At 31.9% G+C, this 15,516-nt stretch overlaps 1 long non-coding RNA gene across 1 annotated transcript; it reads left to right on the forward strand.

Annotated features, from left to right (window-relative positions):
• Nucleotides 1-1,817: 1,817 nt before the first annotated feature.
• Nucleotides 1,818-7,261, forward strand: LOC138362310 (uncharacterized). The gene is made up of 3 exons (XR_011227562.1): nt 1,818-1,893; nt 4,943-5,049; nt 7,114-7,261. It is a non-coding gene; the product is annotated as an uncharacterized lncRNA (long non-coding RNA).
• Nucleotides 7,262-15,516: the final 8,255 nt, after the last annotated feature.

Consider the following 15,516-nt stretch of genomic DNA (forward strand, 5'->3'; position numbering starts at 1 on the left):
AGGGTTGTTGATTTGTGGAATTATTCTTAACTTATAAATTTATCTTTATTTATCTTAAACTGGTTGGGAGAGGTACAGTTTTTAACATAATTGGGAAGGTCATTCCACATTCGAGGTCTCTTGATTTGTAAAGCATTTCTAGTTTGACTAAGTCGTACTCTTGGAATATCAAATAGGTATTTGTTTCTGGTGTGGTGCTCATGGGATCTGTTACAACCTTCTAGGAAGCTTTTAAGGTCAGGATTGACATTACAGTGCAGCGTTTTATATATATAAAATACACATGAGAGTATGTGCAGGGACTTAATATCTAACATATTCAGAGATTTGAGTAAGGGGTCCATATATACTGCCCGGTTGCCTGAAATGCTATAGGCCTACTATAGTGGCTTTAGGTATTGTATGCACTAGCTCTATCTATAAATCCAACATTATGTTTGTAAATCAACTATGTATGTACTTTCCTGAATAAAATTGACTTTACTGTACACTTATATTCTCTCTAAACTTATTTCAATTTCAATTTCAATTTCAATTTCTTATATTCTCTGTGGATTTGTTACCCCTATCGTTTGGGAGAAAAAAAATGACTAATACGTTCGGCGAATGACTTTGACTTCAACTTCACTTTGACTTCGTTCATGTCATCGTATTTTCCGTAATATATAAAGGTTATGACAATGCAATTATATTATTGTGTGCAAATAAGTTTGAAATTTCATGTACCCTAAAAATATTAAAATAAAGAATAAGAATAATTAAATAATTGTTGTAGTAAATTGTCACACGTTCATCATACGCAAACGAACACACAGTTTGGAGCGTCAGTACAAGACCGCCGCCATTTTAAAACACGGCTTCGAATGTAAGTAATGTTTTTCTCGTACTAACACTGTGTTATACAATAGATTTGGTCTTGAATTCACAAATTTAGTTGTTACATCTGACAGAGTATGTTAGACGGTGTAATGCTGGTCCATGTTAACGTATTTGTGGGCTTGGTTGGTTTAAATGTGGAGGCGAGGCCTGGCAGTGCTGGTGTATGTGGAGGCGAGGCGAGGCCTGGCAGTGCTGGTGTATGTGGAGGCGAGGCCTGGCTGTGCTGGTGAGTATGTGGAGGCGAGGCCTGGCAGTGCTGGTGTATGTGGAGGCGAGGCCTGGCAGTGCTGGTGTATGTGGAGGCGAGGCCTGGCTGTGCTAGTGTGTATGTGGAGGCGAGGCCTGGCTGTGCTAGTGTGTATGTGGAGGCGAGGCCTGGCAGTGCTGGTGTATGTGGAGGCGAGGCCTGGCTGTGCTAGTGTGTATGTGGAGGCGAGGCCTGGCTGTGCTAGTGTGTATGTGGAGGCGAGGCATGTACAACACTCCCCAATAGGAAGAAAACCCACTGGGTTCTAGGCTAGGTTAGGCTTATCTGTAATAATTGAATTAAGCCTAGCAAAGCCTAGAACCTAGTTCAGTAATTTAAAAAATGTTGTAACTTGAAAAATGCCATTCAATACATTACACAATTTAAATATTTTCAGGCAATCAACACAACCCTCATGTTGGCTAACCCTCTCTCATGTTGGTCAATAATTTAATTATTTTTTTATGGAGTAATCTTTGCTGTTGAAATGTAGTCTTTTTGAGACTACATTTCAAATGTAGTGTGTGTGGAGGCGTGTATGTTAGGTATTACCTAATATACACGGTGTAATATATCTATCTGTGTGAAATAGATTAAATCCATTTATTTGATATTCAGCTAATAGTTCTGTATTTTCTACATTCATCCATGTTTTGGTAAGTGCAATAATATGTATTGTTTCATTGCAGATTAGAGATTCAAGATAGTTCTAGATTTCCGAAGTACTGAAACGCGCGCCATACAGGCTTGGTGGATCTAGGTGCAAGGTAAAATTATTTACATTTACTTGTTTTGTATTTGTTTTGTATTTATATGCATGTATGCATTTATATGCATTATTCTATAGAATAATAGATCTCGTAATAATTTTGCAAAAATAGTGGCATTTACTATTTTTAAAAGATTATTAAAAAATTTACTGATATGGTGCATTCGGAAGGGCGAAGAGGGAGAACGGCCTGTTGACATAGCTCGGGTGCAGGGGGGGGGGGGTTGTGTAAAAGCCTGGTTTGTGCCTCGGAGAGGCTATGGGATCCAGTAAGTTCAGTAGAACTTCGGTTTCAACCCTTTTACCCTGTTGTAGCTCAGTCGATTAAGGCAGTGTCTGGGATGCTCCCGGACGCAGGTTCGAATCCTCGTCACGGCCCTTATGGATTTGTTCATTTGATGCATCACGTTATTGTGATCTGTGTGTGTAATTCTTCACTTGCTACAGCAACAGGAATGTGTGTGTATGTATTTGTGTTGTTGAATATGACCGAAAGTGTAAGATTAATGATTCTAACACAAATCGTCTGAATATTTGTTTTTCTTCACTGTCGAGAGTAGTTAAAAAAATTTACTCGAGTTTATTTTCACACTTTATTTATGGTCCTTAAGTCCCTCTCCTTAATGCTGCTGCTGTTTCTCGCATCTTTGCATCGCTTGTATGTTTGGGGGTTTGGCCTCTTGCTATATATTGATTCCATTTGTGTGTGTTTGGGTCTCAGGCCCTCTCGCAATTTCTGTTGAACAAACCCCTTTTCCTAGTTCTGCATCTCTCCTTTGGTACAAATTTTGTTGTGCTTTTATCATATATTTCACAAAACTTGACATACATTTCATTTACTTCATGTCCTATCAGCAAGTGTTTGTCAAATTCTTTAAGGAAAGTTTATCATCCTGATTGCAGATCTCTAGCGATATTATGTCAACTTCTTGTGGATTCGCAATCATTATTTAATTTACCTTTAGGTGTTCTTTCACCAGCACAGCAACACTGTACCTCTCCCAACCAGTTTAAGATAAAAACTAAGTACTAACTAATTAACTCAATGTAACCTACCTTACCCCCAAAATGACAACCCATGTCTTCTATTTTAAACAATGCTGTTTTGTTGACCAAATTGTATTTTTGTTTTTTTCTGCAATGTTTCAACCCCCCCCCCCACCACTCTACCACCACATTGAGTTTAGTAGCTCTGTGCACGTCAGGTGCTGTTTAATATACAGACCTACTCCTCCATTTGACCTAGTTTCTCTATCACATCTATATCACTTTGTGCTTTAGCCCTGGTGGAGCTTGGTCCACCAGGCTGTTGTTTGGAGTGGCCCGCAGATCCACATACAGTCTGCATATGATATACAGTCTGTTGATCAATTAAACTACAGTAGTTAGTTTTTATCATCCGAATGCACCAATATGTGTTCATTCTTCCCAGATGAAGGAACTAGGTAATATTCATCATCTGAATGCACCATCTGATGCTTTAACACACTCATGATACACGAGAGGTTTAAAAAACTTTTAAAACTTTTAAAACTTTTTGACCTATGTATTTAAAAGCAATTCTAAAGTTAAAAAGTGTAGCATAGGCCCCTCGCAGAATGTTCTTAATATGATCCTCAGGTTATAGTTTTCTATCTAAAACCACCCCTAGATCTCTTTCTTGATCAGAATTCTTTATAGATCTCAGTGGCTCGATCATAGAAACTGCTCTAAATCCTTGTTGGCCTGGATTGTGGAGGTCATTGGTCTCTATAAAACTAGTAATCTGACTCCTGATCACTCTCAAATAATTTTATTATGTGGGATGTTAGTGCAACTGGTCTATAATTCTTTGCCAATGCTTGTGTTGTGTTGTGTTGTTTTGGTAGTGATGTGCAATGTGTTGTTTTGGTAGTGATTCGTCCAGTTCTGGTAGTAGTGCGGTTGTTGTGTAGTGTAGTACTTGTGTGCTTGTTAATGACTTGTATTCCAGTCTTGTGGGTATCTCCTTTCCCCTACGGGCCAACTGCTTTGTTCTTACCTAGCATTTTGCTTTGTTTGGGTATGAATGTTTGTGTGCCGTATATTTTGCAAAATTTGCCATATATCTCATTATTTACTCCTCTGCCTAGCAACAAGTCTGTCTAATTATACTCATTAACTGTTTTTCAAAGTTCCCCATAGTGTCCTTTATTGAAATCGAGTTCATGAACCGTTTCAATGTTCTTATTTTCTTCTAGATTATATCTTAAAGTATATTTAAATGTTATTGTTATTATTGTTATTAAATGTTATTGTGACATTGCATTGCAATTGAGCTATGTTTTTTACCATACCGTTCATTTCGTGAGTATAAGTATAGATGCCACACTTGTGACAGGTAAAACCATGCCTTTTTTGAAAAACAGCACCGTCTGTTGCACGTAAGAGCAACCCACACTATATTATGTTGCGATATTATTTCAATATTTCCGATTGTATTGATAATTTGAATTTTCATAGATTTCAATTTATTTTCATTTCGATTTAATAATTTTGTGTGACATTGCATTGAAATTGAGCTGTGTTGTTTACCATACTGTTCATTTCATGAGTATAGTTTATTTTTTTATTTTTTTCATTTCATTTTTTTAGCTGTTCTTATTTTTCAGTGATGGGAATATCAGATCATTTGATGTTCCCAATTTTCTGATGGAAGCATCAGACCATTATAGAATGCATCGGATGAGGTAGTTTGGAATGGTGGGGAGGACGAGAGGGGGGTATGGTGGGGAAGACGAGGGGACAGAGGAGAGGGTAATGGTGGGGAGGACGAGGGGACTGGGGAGTTGGGGATGGTGGGGACAGGGGAATGCTGGGGAGGACAAAGGGACAGGTGAATGGGAGATGGTGGGGGAGGAAGAAGGGCAGGGGAGGGGAAAATGGTAAGGAGGATGATGGGACAGGGAAGTGGGAATAGTGGGGATGATGTGGGGACAGGGAAGTGGGAAGGACGAGAGGACTGTGGAATGGGGAATAGCAAAGTGAATTATAATTATATATATTAATTAATTCTTATAAATTTCCAGAAGCCTGTATCAACACCCACACTAATGCAACTGAAAGAGATGTTGAGACAAGTATTGCTGATATGTTGAAGAATGCCCCAAACAAACTCGGTGGAAACAGATACAAGGTAAAGTTTGCCAATTTGCTGTAGTCTAATTCAATTTCTTTTTAGTAATCTTCGAGAACATTTATGCTATGAATAAGATAAAATAATGTAACTGATTTTGATTTATTTACTATTTATTATTTATTTACCGTTATTAGTATAATAGATCTCGTAATAATTTTGCAAAAATAATGGCATTTACTATTTTAAAAAGCTCGGGTGCAGGGGGGGGGTTATGTAAAAGCCTGGTTTGTGCCTCGGAGAGGCTATGGGATCCAGTAAGATCGTCCTTCCTTTCCTCCCTAGAATCTGGATGTAGCAGGTGCTCAATTGTCAAAAGTGAAAAATTGGTTTTGTCTTCCGAATGCACCATTTCTGTAAATTTGCTAATAATCTTTTAAAAATAGTAAATGCCATTATTTTTGCAAAATTATTACGAGATCTATTATACTAATAACGGTTTGATAAAATACAGTAGACTGCCTACTGGTTTTACCTGTAATAAGGTTTGATACAGATGATTATGATTATGGTTTTGGCCTCCACCACCCTCTCACCTAACTTGTTCCAACCATGTCTACCACGGTTTTGTCTTCCGAATGCACCATTTCTGTAAATTTGCTAATAATCTTTTAAAAATAGTAAATGCCATTATTTTTGCAAAATTATTACGAGATCTATTATACTAATAACGGTTTGATAAAATACAGTAGACTGCCTACTGGTTTTACCTGTAATAAGGTTTGATACAGATGATTATGATTATGGTTTTGGCCTCCACCACCCTCTCACCTAACTTGTTCCAACCATGTCTACCACGGTTTTGTCTTCCGAATGCACCATTTCTGTAAATTTGCTAATAATCTTTTAAAAATAGTAAATGCCATTATTTTTGCAAAATTATTACGAGATCTATTATACTAATAACGGTTTGATAAAATACAGTAGACTGCCTACTGGTTTTACCTGTAATAAGGTTTGATACAGATGATTATGATTATGGTTTTGGCCTCCACCACCCTCTCACCTAACTTGTTCCAACCATGTCTACCACGGTTTTGTCTTCCGAATGCACCATTTCTGTAAATTTGCTAATAATCTTTTAAAAATAGTAAATGCCATTATTTTTGCAAAATTATTACGAGATCTATTATACTAATAACGGTTTGATAAAATACAGTAGACTGCCTACTGGTTTTACCTGTAATAAGGTTTGATACAGATGATTATGATTATGGTTTTGGCCTCCACCACCCTCTCACCTAACTTGTTCCAACCATGTCTACCACGGTTTTGTCTTCCGAATGCACCATTTCTGTAAATTTGCTAATAATCTTTTAAAAATAGTAAATGCCATTATTTTTGCAAAATTATTACGAGATCTATTATACTAATAACGGTTTGATAAAATACAGTAGACTGCCTACTGGTTTTACCTGTAATAAGGTTTGATACAGATGATTATGATTATGGTTTTGGCCTCCACCACCCTCTCACCTAACTTGTTCCAACCATGTCTACCACGGTTTTGTCTTCCGAATGCACCATTTCTGTAAATTTGCTAATAATCTTTTAAAAATAGTAAATGCAATTATTTTTGCAAAATTCCTGGATATTGTCAAAATGACGGAAACCCATATGTCAAAAACACATGGAGATATACCAATCCTGGAAGACATTCTTCCATCCCCACTTGAAACTGTTGAGCAGGTGGAAAGTCTGTCACATGAGCTAAAAGTTAACAGTGAATATAAAAAGAGTATGGTAAGTGTTGCTTAATTCTTTTAGCCTGAGTATGGTAACTGTTGCTGAATTTTTTTAGCCTTGTACATATGTCTTTTGATTAGTTTTTTTGCAGATGAAGGAAGGTGGGGTGGCACATAATTGATTGTTCAGTGTTATGTTTAAGGTACAAATAAAACAAAAGCAAAAGTTACTCAAATTCGTTGATTTTTGTAATAGTTAAGAAGGAAAATATTTTAATGCTATTTATTTAATACAGTTGGAAATTAGAAAATCTAATGTTGAGATTGAAAGATATATATTATTCTCTATTACCTTACAGCTTATGCATTATTTTAACAGGTCCAGACGCTGTCTCAAATGGGCGGTGCAAGCTGTGGAGACACAGTGAGACGAATGATGAGGAGGATAGGGACCTATGGGGTCTGGTCTCAGTATTCACTCGTTGGGCGCAAGAGGAAACGTGTCTTCAAAACCTTGGATATTTGTAATGTAATAATAAGTACGTAAATTTGACATTTTTTTGGATTATATATATGTCTGCATGTATTATGTATTATACTTGCATGCTTGTTAATGACTTGTATTCTAGTCTTGTGGGTATCTCCTTTCTCCTACGGGCCAAATGCTTTGTTCTTACCTAGCATTTTGCTTTGTTTGGGTATGAATGTTTGTGTACCTTCATTGTATATTTTGCAAAATTTGCCATATATCTCATTACTCCTCTGCCTAGCAACAAGTCTGTCTAATTATACTCAATAACTATTTTTCAAAGTTCCCCATAGTGTCCTTTATTGAAATAGAGTTCATGAACCGTTTCAATATCCTTATTTTCTTCTAGATTATATCTTAAAGTATATTTAAATGTTATTGTGACATTGCATTGCAATTGAGCTGTGTTGTTAACCATTCTGTTCATTTCATGAGTATATTTTATTTTCTATTTTTTCATATCATTTTTTTTATCTGTTTTTATTTTTCAGTGATGGGAATATCAGATCATTTGATGTTCCCATCAGAAAATTGGGAAAGTCAGATCTTTTGATGTTCCCAATTTTCAGATGGAAGCATCAGACCATCATGGAATGCATGGGATGAGGTAGTTTAGAATGGTGGGGAGGACGACAGGGGGGATGGTGGGGAAGACGAGGGAACAGAGGAGAGGGTAATGGTGGGGAGGACGAGGGGACAGGGGAATGGAGAATGCTGGGGAGGACAAAGGGGACGAGGGGACGGAGGAAGACTGGAGAACAGGGGAACACCTAAATAAAAGCCAACAATGTTATTACTCTGTGGCTTCTTGTCTCCTGACAAAAAGAATTATAATTATATATATTAATTAATTCTTATAACTTTCCAGAAGCCTGTATCAACACCCACACTAATGCAACTGAAAGAGATGTTGAGACAAGTATTGCTGATATGTTGAAGAACGCCCCAAACAAACACGGTGGAAACAGATACAAGGTAAAGTTTGCCAATTTGCTGTAGTCTAATTCAATCTCTTTTTAGTAATCTTTGTGAACATTTATGCTATGAATAAGATAAAATAATGTAATTGATTTTGACTAAATATGTAGATATATTTAATTTTCTGAGCACTAATAATGAAAGAAAACCAAAATAAGAGGTGGCTACTATCTCTAATAATGGGCTGGAATAATACAGGATATAATAATATATATATATATATATAAATATATATACATATATTTATATATATATATATTTATTTATATAAATATATATATGATATATATATTCTATTCTATTAGTCTATTCTATTCTATAGTTTTATATAGATTCTTGTTTTAGTTTTTTTCTATAATATGGAAAGGGTTTTTAATTAATAAATTAAATATTATATAATAAAATAATGTATTATTGAAAACAATTAGTAACAAACAATATTTCATTACAGGGTGGTGAAGCAAGAATACATGTGCATCACATAGCAGAGTCGGATATGACGAATAATGAAAACAGCGGAGAGCCTGGTGCATGGCATACCGCTGAATCTTCTCTAATGTCTATATAGAAGAATCTTTGTTTCTGTGTGTATATATGTATATATATCATTAATAAAATATATATATACAGTGGAACCTCTATTAACGAGTTTAATCCGTTCTGGCACCGAGCTCGTTACCTGGAAAACTCGTCTTTGGAAACAAATTTCCCCATTTAAAATAAAGGAAATAAATTTAATCCGTTCCACTCCCAAAAACATCCATACTTGTATGACTTTTTTTTATGTAAATATAATACTGCACATGTAAATATAAATGTTTTGTTGTAGTGTTTTAATATTTACTTTACCTTATGAAGAGTAGTTGCTGGCTTGAGGGAGACAATGGAGAGGTGGGAAAGAGGAGAGGGGTTATGGTGTGGAAGGAGAATCCACCTCTGAGTCAGGCGGACTCTCTCTTCTTGGGAATTTCACCCAAATTTCATTTCAAATGTCACACAAGGATGCGTTAGACCAGCACCAAATAAAAAACTACGTTGATTACACTCGTTGTGTCAACAATATAATAGTCTTACCCCGAAGATACAATACAATGCCGTTTTCTCAAATAGGCAATGTGGTTATTAAAGAAAACGGAAATTTCATGGCAAACTTGTATACAATCCCCAAGTCAATCAGATTAGAATTGGATTTTATAGAAATATTTGCTCAAATGACGCTTGAGCGCGGTGTTTGGGAACATTCAAGAGAAAAAAAGTGTGTTATGTTCAAGCGACATATACCTGCGAAAGTGATAACACTTTCATAAAGTGTTATCACAAAGTGATAAATTAATTAAACATTTTCACACACCGGGTTGTCACTGCTTTATCAGGGCAGCTTTTCCAAGAATGCGTTCACCTTTTGAAACATTCCAAACACTTCCCTGATCTCAGTTTAAGAGGCAGCATCCTCCCTTACCTCCTCATTCCCTTACTAATGGTGTAAATTGTTGATGAGGACCTGCCATACTTCTTTGTGAGATCAATCACACAGACACCACACTCATGCTTTGCTATAATTTCCTTCTTTAAATCCACAGTAATTGTGTCTTTCTTCCTCTTGACAACACTATCTTTAGCAAGCAGCTTCTTTGGAGACATCGTTTGTTACAAATTGTAGTCGCAAAACCACTAAAAACCCAAAGAAAAGCTCAAATAAATCCAGAGGGATGCTTGTCGTGTGAGATACAACAACAACACTGGCGTCGGAGGCGTCCGAGAATTTGCGAGAACCCGCGAGACGCTAGGAAGCGCCATGTGGTTTCACTCGTTAATAGAGGCGAGCTCGTCAATAGAGACAAATTTGCTGCGAGTGGCTTGCTCGTTACTGGAAAAACTCGTTAATAGAGCCACTCGTTAATAGAGGTTCCACTGTATATATATATATATATATATATATATATATATATATATATATATATATATATATATATATATATATATATATATATATATAACCTATATATATATATATATATATATTTATATATATATTTATATATATATTTATATATATATATATATATATATTTATATATATATTTATATATATATATATATATATTTATATATATATTTATATATATATATATATTTATATATATATTATTATATATATATATATTTATATATATATTTATATATATATATATATTTATATATATATATATATATATATTTATATATATATATATATTTATATATATATATATATATATATTTATATATATATATATTTATATATATATATATATATTTAAATATATATATATATTTAAATATATATATATATTTATATATATATATATATTTATATATATATATATATTTATATATATATATATATATTTATATATATATATATATTTATATATATATATATATATTTATATATATATATATATTTATATATACAGTGGTACCTTGCATAACGAATTTAATCCGTTCCATGTTCGTCATGTGAAACGGACGTCATACAAAACGAGTGTCCCCCATGTAACCAGTGTGATGCACTGTGTTTATTGTGAAATTTCCCCAGTGTGCATGACATCAAATGTTCCCCAAAATATCATTTTTCTTTACAAAATGATAAATTACCATCCCTGAACATGTCTATGTGAAAATAATTATCAAATTCCACTTACTTTGGCTGTGAGGGTGTGGACAAGGTGCGCTGTGACGTCATCAGGGCCTGGTCGCCCGTGTGTGAAGCTCCCAGACACGGTCGCGCAGGCCATTCAAGCACCGCGTGTTGCCACAAATATATTTTCAAATATTTTTTCTATGCATTTCCAATGCGGTTTTATTTGTTTCTTTTATCGTATATGATGCATACTTGTGACCTTTACAATATGTATACAGTAGAATGTTCATAATTTTCCATGGAACTGTGATACATGTGTCAGTAATGTGTCCACAATAAATGTTTATTGTCACAATATTACGTGGTAAAAATTCACTAAAATTACAATATGTACAGTTTCACATACTATTTACACAGTAACACACTGTATTACACACTCAGTGCTTTGGAAGTGCGTAATAGTCAACTAAGTAGTCCATTTTACACAGCACGACTTTGCTCTCCTTGCACCAGCTACAGATAGATTTTCGTTTCCTGCTTCATCGTTCTGTGTGCTTGCAAATAACGCACTCGCGTGCACCCTTGGCTTTAGTACTTGTAGGTGGTATGTAGCCAGGCTTGTAAAGCATAAGGTAGTATTGAAACGATTATAGGAAAAGCTCAATTTGTAAGGTAGTCTTGAAAAGATCGCTTTGTAAGGTCCCACACAGGAAGAGATTCAGCCAGCCTCAAAGAGTGTCCATCAGTCAGGAAGAGATTCAGCTAGCCTCAAAGAGTGTCCATCAGTCAAGAAGAGATTCAGCTAGCCTCAAAGAGTGTCCATCAGTCAGGAAGAGATTCAGGTATTCTTGAAAATATCAATGAACAACACCACCATGGAAGCCGCTAACAATGTTCATCTATGCTACTTGTATCAGATGCATCATCACTGAACGCAGAAAACGATTCATCTATGTATCATCTATATAAATTCAAGATGGCAAGGGTGGGGCTCAGAGCTACAACTGGATACGCTCGCTGTATCATCCTCATAGGTGCTGTATCACTGGCATCCGACCGTTGTGTTAAGCCCTTATTGCGCCTAGCTTCATTAATGTTATGACCCTTATGTTCTTCAAACAATAGGGTCTGAATTGCACCGACTGAGCACAGTCTTTCAACACCGTGTGGGACAGGTGTTTGAGAGCCAGAGGCATGTGTGCTACAAATGGTTGCTCACGCAGTACTAACCCAGCCAGCAGCCCTTGTCTTTCATATTCGTTATAGCAAAAGGTTCGTTCAGTGCTTGTTGGGTAGGCTGCTCCATTATGACAATCTTTCTTTGTTTCAAATGTGTTCCATTTGTTTTGTATTTGTCACTTACGTCTCAATAATGGAGCAGCCTACTCGACACACTAAACGAACCTTTATGGCATTTGTCCAATTTTCAAATTGTTTCAACAGTTCTTTTATTTTTTGTTTTTTATTTTTTTATTTAAGAAACATGGAGCAGCCGACCTGTAGACCACCGAACGAACCTTTTTGACATTTGTACTGGTTTTTAAAATTCTTCATTTTTTTATTATTTACGTTTTTTGTATGTAAGAAACATGGAGCAGCCTACCTGCCAACCATCGAATGAACCTTTTGCTATAAGACAAATGAAAAATAAATATTGAACACATTTGAAGAAAGGAAAATGTCATAATGGTTTATTCAGTGTATGTAAGGTAGGCTTCTCCATTTTTGAGACGTAAATGACAAATGCAAAACAAATGGAACACATTTGAAACAAAGAAAGATTGTTTTAATGGAGCAGCCTACCTGCCAAACACCGAACAAACCTTTTTGACATTTGTTGTATAGCAGACATTTCATTTCTTTTTTCCTACAAAAACGTCAATGCTTTGCAACATCTCAGCAGTCACCCTTTTATATCCCAGCATCATTAGCATCTTTAAACAAGAACAACATAATTTATGTGCATCGTCGGAGGCGTCTAAGAATGTGCAAGAAGCAGCGCGACCCCACCATGTGGTTTTGACGTTACTCAAACCAGCGTTCGTCATACAGGACGATTTGACGCCGATCGGGCCGTTCGTTACCCAAAATGTTCGTCTTTTGGGGCGATCGTTATGCGAGGTACCACTGTATATATATATATTTATATATATATATATATTTATATATATATATATATATTTATATATATATATATATATATATTTATATATATATATATATATATATTTATATATATATATATATATATATTTATATATATATATATATATTTATATATATATATATATATATATATATTTATATATATATATATATATATATATATTTATATATATATATATATATATTTATATATATATATATATATATATATATATATATTTATATATATATATATATATATTTATATATATATATATTTTTTTTTTGAGATATATACAAGAGTTGTTACATTCTTGTACAGCCACTAGTACGCGTAGCGTTTCGGGCAAGTCCTTAATCCTATGGTCCCTGGAATACGATCCCCTGCCGCGAAGAATCGTTTTTTCATCCAAGTACACATTTTACTGTTGCGTTAAACAGAGGCTACAGTTAAGGAATTGCGCCCAGTAAATCCTCCCCGGCCAGGATACGAACCCATGACATAGCGCTCGCGCTATATATTTATATATATATATATATATATATTTATATATATATATATATTTATATATATATATATATATATATATTTATATATATATATATATATATATTTATATATATATATATATATATATATATATATATATATATATATATATATATATATATATATATATATATATATTTATATATATATATATATATATATATTTATATATATATATATATATATTTATATATATATATATATATATTTATATATATATATATATATATTTATATATATATATATATATATATTTATATATATATATATATATTTATATATATATATATATATATATATATATATTTATATATATATATATATATATATATATATATATATATATATATTTATATATATATATATATATATATATATTTATATATATATATATATATATTTATATATATATATATATATATATATATATATATTTATATATATATATATATATATTTATATATATATATATATATATATATTTATATATATATATATATATATTTATATATATATATATATATATTTATATATATATATATATATATTTATATATATATATATATATATATATATATATATATATATATATATATATATATATATATATATATATATATATTTATATATATATATATATATTTATATATATATATATATATATATATATTTATATATATATATATATATTTATATATATATATACATATTTATATATATATATATATATATTTATATATATATATATATATATATATTTATATATATATATATATATATATTTATATATATATATATATATATATTTATATATATATATATATATATTTATATATATATATATATATTTATATATATATATATATATATATATATATATATATTTATATATATATATTTATATATATATATATATATTTATATATATATATATTAGGTTAGGTTTGGTAGGGTTGGTTAGTTATCATATATCTACGTATAACTAGCTAGTTTTACCTTTATATATATAATATTTATATATATATATATATTATATAAAAAGTTTGTGAGGAAGACCTCTGGTGCCAATGTGGGGACCCATAGCATAGGAGAAGAAAATAAAAAGTATTCAGAGGAGACCTTGTGGTCACTCACTAAACACTAATATTATCTTCTACCACCCCCATTCTTTTGTATGTACACATATATTTGCTTTATTTGAACTTTGTTACAAAGAGGGAGTTACATATAGGTTACAAAGATGGTTATCATATATATATTATTTATATATATATATTATTTATATATATATATATTATTTATATATATATATTATTTATATATATATATATTATTTATATATAAATATATTATTTATATATAAATATATTATTTATATATAAATATATATATATATAATATATATACTATTACACTACATTCTTATGTATTACACTAATATATATATATATATATATATATATATTATATAAATTATTTATATATATATTATATATATAATTATATAGGTCATATGTTTTTGTATTTTTGCTGATTTGTTAGTAAATAATAAAAGAAATATAAATTATTTGATTTTTTTACCCTTAAATTGGTTTTAATATTTAAATTGAAAACACTAATATAATATAAAAAATTTATTATTTAAAATATTTAAAATATTTAAATATATTTAAAAATAAATATTTTTTATTTTCAAGAAATTTAACTTTAAACACAAAGATGTGAAAAGGGTTCAGATAAGGCTCAAACCTTTCACAAGAGATTCATATTGGTGTATGAATGGATTATGAATGACTCATGTTAGGAGTGTAAGTTGCCACAACATCTCAAATTAGTGTTAGATACATATGTCTTGGTTATAAGTTTTGGAAACCTATTTAAGTCCACACACAATATCGTATCTGATACGATAAAACAAACGTTTCCAATACTTTCAAATACTTTCCAGATATGTTGT

Source organism: Procambarus clarkii, unplaced genomic scaffold (genome assembly GCF_040958095.1).
Source record: "Procambarus clarkii isolate CNS0578487 unplaced genomic scaffold, FALCON_Pclarkii_2.0 HiC_scaffold_1618, whole genome shotgun sequence".
NCBI classification, from domain to species: domain Eukaryota; kingdom Metazoa; phylum Arthropoda; class Malacostraca; order Decapoda; family Cambaridae; genus Procambarus; species Procambarus clarkii.